Genomic DNA, 7468 nt, shown 5'->3' on the forward strand with positions numbered 1-7468 from the left:
GCTTCAATTCCTCTATTGGAAACGATGAAGCCCAGCAGTTTTCCAGCGGGGACGCCGAAAACACACTTTTCCGGATTGAGCTTAATGCCATATGCACGGAGGTTGTCGAATGTGAGACGTAAATCATCTATGAGTGTTTCGACGTGTCTAGTTTTGATGACGACGTCGTCCACATATGCGTCAACTGTCTTGCCGATCTGTTTCTCCAGGCACGTTTGGATCATGCGCTGGTAGGTGGCGCCGGCGGTTTTGAGCCCGAAGGGCATGGTGTTGAAGCAGAATGGCCCATATGGGGTAATGAATGCTGTTGCAGCTTGATCGGACTCCTTCATTTTAATTTGATGGTATCCGGAATATGCGTCGAGGAAGCACAGAGAGTCGTGACCTGCGGTAGCATCGATGATCTGGTCGATGCGGGGGAGGGGGAAGCGGTCCTTGGGGTAAGCCATATTTTGGTCTTTGAAGTCGACGCACAGGTGCCAAGATTTGTCCTTCTTTGGCACCATCACAAGGTTTGCCATCCAGTCCGGGTGATTTATTTCTCTAATGAATCTGGCCTCGATTAGCTTGGCCAGCTCCTCCCCCATAGCTTGACGTTTGGGTTCCGAAAAGCGCTGCAGTGTTTGTTTGACCGGTTTATATCCCTTCAATATATTGAGGCTGTGTTCAGCCAACTTGCATGGGATTCTTGGCATATCAGAAGGGTGCCAGGCGAATATATCCCAGTTCTCGCGCAGGAAATCTGGTAGCGCGGCGTGGACCGTTGGGTGTAGTTCTGCTCCAACAGATGTTGTCTTCTTAGGGTCCGTTGGCTGGACTTGGAATTTGACTATTTCTTTTGCCGGTTTGAAGGAGGTGGATTTGGGTCGTTTGTCTAGGATCACATCGTCCCTGTCCATCATGGAGCACAGTGCGGTTAACTCTTCGGCCACGAGGGCTTCAAATAATGCCTCAAGGGCCACATATGCGGTTTTATTTTCGGCCGCGAGTGCTATGTCCGGATCACTGGCGAAAGTGATTATGCCATTAGGCCCGGGCATCTTAAGCTTCATGTACACGTAATGAGGTATAGCTTGGAAGCGTGTAAATGCCTCTCGACCCAAGAGGGTGTGGTATCCGCTGTTGAAAGGGGCCACTTGGAAGGTTATCTCTTCGGACCGATAATTCTCCAGCGTGCCGAATACCACGTCAAGCGTGATTTTCCCCGCGCACCGTGTCTCCCGACTGGGAATGATTCCTCGAAAGGTTGTGCTGCTTTGCTCGATGCGGCTCCTATCTATCTCCAGTTTTTGGAGTGTGTCCTCGTAGATGAGGTTGAGTCCGGTGCCGCCGTCCATGAGAACCTTGGTGAGCCGAAAGCCATCCACGATTGGACTAAGGACCAAGGCGGCTGGTGCTCGGACTGTCCTGTATTTAGGTTCGTCACCGGCATTAAAAGTTATAGCCATGTCGTTCCAAGGGTTTATTGCTGCGATTTGGCAGACTTCAGCGAGTTCGCGGAGTGCCCTTTTGCGCCTGTTATTTGAAGCAAATGTCTCGAAGACCGGCAATACTTTGAGGTCGTCGTCTTCTGGGGGGTGTTGTTCTGGGGTATTCTTAGTGAGGATGTCCTCGCCGCTCTTGGCCACTTGCGGGAGTATCCAACATGCTCTAAGGCTGTGAGTTGGTATGTTATCCGGTGTTGTGTGTATTTTGCATGGCCCATCGAGCCATCCTTCCAGAACGGTTCCGCGCCCCATGATGGGCTTATATTTCTTTAGCATTGGACCGGGCGTGTCGCGAGAGTGCGCCCTTTTTGCCTGAACGAAGGGTTGAGTGGGGACCGATGGCTCCCAACGGGCTGCCTGAGTTTTCCAGGCACTTTCCATCGCGCTGTACTTCTGTACGATAGTTGCCAAGTCAGCAAGTTTAATATGCGACGGCGGTTGATGGCATTGAGGATTCCTTCGTCCATGCAATTATTGCGGAACCCTGAGATCGCGTCTTCGTCGCGGAAATCTTTAATCTTGTCTTTGACAAGGAGGAATCTGGCCCAGAAGTGGTGAACCGTTTCCTGAGACTGCTGTCGTATGCTCGTGAGAGCGCTTATATGTGGTTGGGTGGGTGGATTTAAATCCAAACCCTGACCCAATTTTTTACCCGGGGTCTGAAGATCATCCGAACTAAACAGTTCGGGCTCCGGAATATCAACTGATTTCTTAAGTCCGTCGTCCGATTCTATGTTCAGCGGGAAGGATGCATCTCTTTGCAGGTGGGTGTCCGGCTCTTCGAGGTCGGAGATCTGGACATAGTTCGTCCTCAGTATAGAGGAGGAGTTGTTGTCTCGCTCCTCGACTACCGCTATCTGGTGGGGGATCGGTGGAGATTTGATTTCTCTTTGATCGGGTTTAAGCCCAATTCGATCATAGTCTATAGCGACCCCCAGGGCGGCGATGCAATCTAGGAGCTCGTTTAAAGACGAAAGCTCTGCCGGATCCATCTGCTTGGAGTGTTCGGAGTCAATATGAAGGCGGTTTTCCATGACACGAGAGGTCATCGTCGGCTTAACGACCGAACGGGCGGTCATGGTAAAGCCGCCCGGCCGAAGGGTTTGGCCTAGGGCCAGCGCTCCTCCAGAGGTGATATTGTCCTTGAGAACAAGGCGAGCCATCGATCCTATCTTCGACGTCACAGCGAAACTCTCAATGAAAGCACCAATGTCGATGTCTAAACCGGCGGCTCTCGGGTAGGGGTCCCGAACTGTGTGTCTAAGGATGATGGTAACATGAGACGGGGGACATGATGTTTACCCAGGTACGAGCCCTCTCTATGGAGGTAATGCCCTACTTCCTGCTTGATTGATCTTGATGAATATGAGTATTACAAGAGTTGATCTACCACGAGATCGTAATGGCTAAACCCTAAAAGTCTAGCATGTATGACCTTGGTTATGAGTCTTCGGTCCTACGGACCTGGCCCTCCTGTTTATATAGACACCGGAGGGATCTAGGGTTACATATGGTCGGTTACAAAGAAAGGAATCTTCATATTCAGTGCCAAGCTTGCCTTCCACGCCAAGGAGAGTCCCATCGTCCGTACACAGGTAGAGTCTTCAGTCTTGTATCTTCATAGCCCATCAGTCTGGCCCACGGCTAACAGGCTGGACTCCCGAGGACCCCTTAGTCCAGGACTCCCTCAGTCACCGTGGAGCCCAGGACGGCGTCACCACCAGAGCCTTTGGCAGGTGAAGACCACCTTTAGTCAGGATGACTTGTACTGGTTGTCTCCCTTAAAATTTGGCCATTGTTGGATCCCTTCCCGCCTACATTTGGGAAGAGGACCGGGGCCTCTATAAATAGGACTAGCCACCATAGTAGGGGGCAACGGAACTGAACTGGATGGATCATTCAGACCATCCTCCACCACACAAGCTCACCGAGCTCAAGAACACCTCTCCTCAGGAGGTTGTTCTTCCCTTCTACGTGTTCATCCTCAGCCCAAGAGGCAATCCACCACACCACACTGGAGTAGGGTATTACACCACATTGGTGGCCCGAACCAGTATAAACTCTTGTGTCCCTTGTTCTTCAAGTCCGACGCGCTGAGCTTTGAGATCGTGGTGAGTGAGCGAGCTAGAGGGAGGGAGAGATCTTCGTATGCACCCCAGTGTTCGAACCTTAAGGGTTTTGCCAGAACCCGAAATCCGATAGTTACTACCCTCTTGACCAGGTTATCTTTTTCAAACATAGGCGTATACGACCAAAGAGGACATAACCTTTCTGGGTCATCCTACCTGTATACCAGCTACTTCAACTCCATCGGGTAATCCTGATTGACCCGTCGAACTCTTAACAATAAATCTTTTACGTTGTATTCACCAAAGATCCTGAGCTTGTTAAGGTTGAAACGCCGGTTTGTCATGCGAGAGCACGGCTTATAGATAGTCAGGATAGATCCAGGCTTCATACGCCGCCTTCCTTGAAACTAGGATAAATCGGCCTGTGATGCATGCTGCTACTCTGACCCCACGTACTCCTGATAAGTCTATCTTTAAATAAGACCTGAACTTATCTGGGTTCAACTGTCGATTGGGTACTGCGAGTGCCGGCTCACAGCAAGCGCATACCTTCCAGGGGCCATCAGTCTAGTTCCATTCAAGAAGAAACTTTGGCTTGGCGGCCTGCAAAAGCCTTGAGTTTTTTGTTTCTTATTTCTTTTCTTTATATGATCTCTTTTTTGCCATCTGGTTTTTACAAATCGGGCCAAGCTGCCCTACTTATGGCTCATATTTGAAGCATCTTTTGGGTCTCTACAACCCGCTAGGATGGCAGACTCTAAGTCGCCAGAGTATCATAATCTTATGTTTGGAGTTATAGCTCTACAAACTCTAACTGCATAAGGCTGCTAAACTGGCAGTCTAAACATACACCACAGGTATGATATTTTATTATGACAGCATTATAGTCAGACCGGCCCTGGTTATGGACTATTCGTCCCCAGTGGTTTCAATTGGGTATCATGACCCGCCTGGTGATAAACCGCTAGGGCACTTGTGATTTGTTTGTGTGCAGGATAATTATCAAATCTGATCTGCATAAATCAATACTATCATAAGCATACAAGGATAGTTTCTCAAATTGGTGGATCAGCAGTATTGCACAAAAGAAGAAACATGCACGATGGCACGGCAGATTAAAGTTTTACTACTCTACTACATGACTCCGCGAGTCAAACAAAGATCAAGTGTTTTTAAGGAATCAAATATATAAACCGCCCGACGGTTCACTCTTCTTGGCCTTGCTGATTTGAGGCCTCTGGGTCATCCTTTTCCGATTCTTCGTCCTCCTCTGCCGTCTGAAAGTTTGGTGATGACCAATCGATGCCAGACAAAGCTTGAAATTCAGCTTCATCATCTATAAGATCAGACGGCTCAACTTCGGGGGCAAAAGTATGCTTATGGATTGGGGGGATTAAATCCATCACTTTATAGGCTGGCGTCGGCATCTTCTGATTCTCCATGCTGTAAGCCGGATGGTATTTTGACAGGTCCGTTTCATTGGCAATCAGACTGGCCAGAGGACGTATTTCTTTCACACAGGCAGCAAAGTCCTTTTGATCAAATGGAGTGCTGTCTTCTTTCAAACTTGGATATCCAGTAGCCACCTCAGACGGATCTAGCTCTGGTAACCATGCCTTGGCCTGGCTCAAAGCCGTCACGGCACCGGCTCTTGCAGACGAACGCTTCATCTCATCCATCCTAGCTGGCAGCACAAAAAGTTCTTTCAAGACATCTATCAAGAGAGTAGGTGCTTGATTAGTTGGGAAATCGTGGCCAGTGCACGCTGAGCTCCGGTGTACAGCTGTTCGACAAGTGTGTAGACAGCCTTGAGCTTCACAAGCATATCTTGGTTAAGGTTGCTGCTTGATACGTCTCCAACGTATCTATAATTTTTTATTGTTCCATGATATTATATTATCTGTTTTGGATGTTTATGGGCTTTATTATACACTTTTATATTATTTTTTGGGACTAACCTATTAACCGGAGGCCCAACCCAAATTGTTGTTTTCTTGCCTATTTCAGTGTTTCTAAGAAAAGGAATATCAAACGCAGTCCAAACGGAATGAAAGCTTCGGGAGAGTTATTTTTGGAACGGAAGCAATCCAGGAGACTTCGAGTAGACGTCAGGGAAGCTTCGAGGGGGCCACGAGGCAGGGAGGCGCGCCTGCCCCCCTGGGCGCGCCCCCACCGTCGTGGGCCCCTCGTGGCTCCCCTGACCGACTTCTTTCGCCTATATATACCCATATACCCTAAAAACATCAGGGAACAGAATAGATCGGGAGTTCCGCCGCCGCAAGCCTCTGTAGCCACCAAAAACCAATCGGGACCCTATTCCGGCACCCTGCCGGAGGGGGATCCCTCACCGGTAGTCATCTTCATCATCCCGGCGGTCTCAATGACGAGGAGGGAGTAGTTCACCCTCGGGGCTGAGGGTATGTACCAGTAGTTATGTGTTTGATCTCTCTCTCTCGTGTTCTTGAGGTGATACGATCTTGATGTATCGCGAGCTTTCCTATTATAGTTGGATCTTATGATGTTTCTCCCTCTCTACTCTCTTGTAATGGATTGAGTTTTCCCTTTGAAGTTATCTTATCGGATTGAGTCTTTAAGGATTTGAGAAAACTTGATGTATGTCATGCATGTGCTTATCTATGGTGACAATGGGATATCACGTGATCCACTTGATGTATGTTTTGGTGATCAACTTGTGAGTTCCGTGACCTCGTGAACTTATGCATAGGGGTTGGCACACGTTTTCGTCTTGACTCTCCGGTAGAAACTTTGGGGCACTCTTTGAAGTTCTTTGTGTTGGTTGAATAGATGAATCTGAGATTGTGTGATGCATATCGTATAATCATACTGACGGATACTTGAGGTGACATTGGTGTATCTAGGTGACATTAGGGTTTTGGTTGATTTGTGTCTTAAGGTGTTATTCTAGTACGAACTCTATGATACATCGAACGGAAAGAATAGCTTCGTGTTATTTTACTACGGACTCTTGAATACATAAATCAGAAAGGATAACTTTGAGGTGGTTTCGTACCCTACAATAATCTCTTCGTTTGTTCTCCGCTATTAGTGACTTTGGAGTGACTCTTTGTTGCATGTTGAGGGATTGTTATATGATCCAGTTATGTTATTATTGTTGAGATAACTTGCACTGGTGAAAGTATGAACCCTAGGCCTTGTTTCCTAGCATTGCAATACCGTTTACGCTCACTTTTATCATTAGTTACCTTGCTGTTTTTATATTTTCATATTACAAATACTCATATCTATCATCCATATTGCACTTGTATCACCATCTCTTCACCGAACTAGTGCACCTATACAATTTACCATTATATTGGGTTTGTTGGGGACACAAGAGACTCTTTGTTATTTGGTTGCAGGGTTGTTTGAGAGAGACCATCTTCAACCTACGCCTCCCACGGATTGATAAACCTTAGGTCATCAACTTGAGGGAAATTTGCTACTGTCCTACAAACCTCTGCACTTGGAGGCCCAACAACGTCTAGAAGAAGAAGGTTGCGTAGTAGACATCACTGCTCCTGGGACCTGAATAAATCACAAATTGGTTAGATGGCACTTTATATTATCATGAAACGGATTCACTTTTGATGATTAGCAAGGCGACTCACCAAAGATAGCAGAAACCTTCTGAGATACACGGTGTTTTAAACCGGTGAGCTTAGTGATCACCTCTTGAAGAGCCACCTCTGCTTTTTCAGCTCGCTGCGTTAAAGCAGTCTTTTCACCAGCCCAAGTGTTTTTCTCCGCCTCAAAGATGGTCTTCAATTTTTTCGATTCAACTATGCTAAACTGGAATTTTGACTCAGCTTTCCGGGTCTCAGTTTCCTGATTTTCGAGCCGGGTCTTTGCATCAGTCAATTGTAATTCAAGTTTAGCAGTAGCAGCCTGCAT

This window comes from Aegilops tauschii, chromosome 7, assembly GCF_002575655.3.
Source record: "Aegilops tauschii subsp. strangulata cultivar AL8/78 chromosome 7, Aet v6.0, whole genome shotgun sequence".
NCBI classification, from domain to species: Eukaryota; Viridiplantae; Streptophyta; class Magnoliopsida; order Poales; family Poaceae; genus Aegilops; species Aegilops tauschii.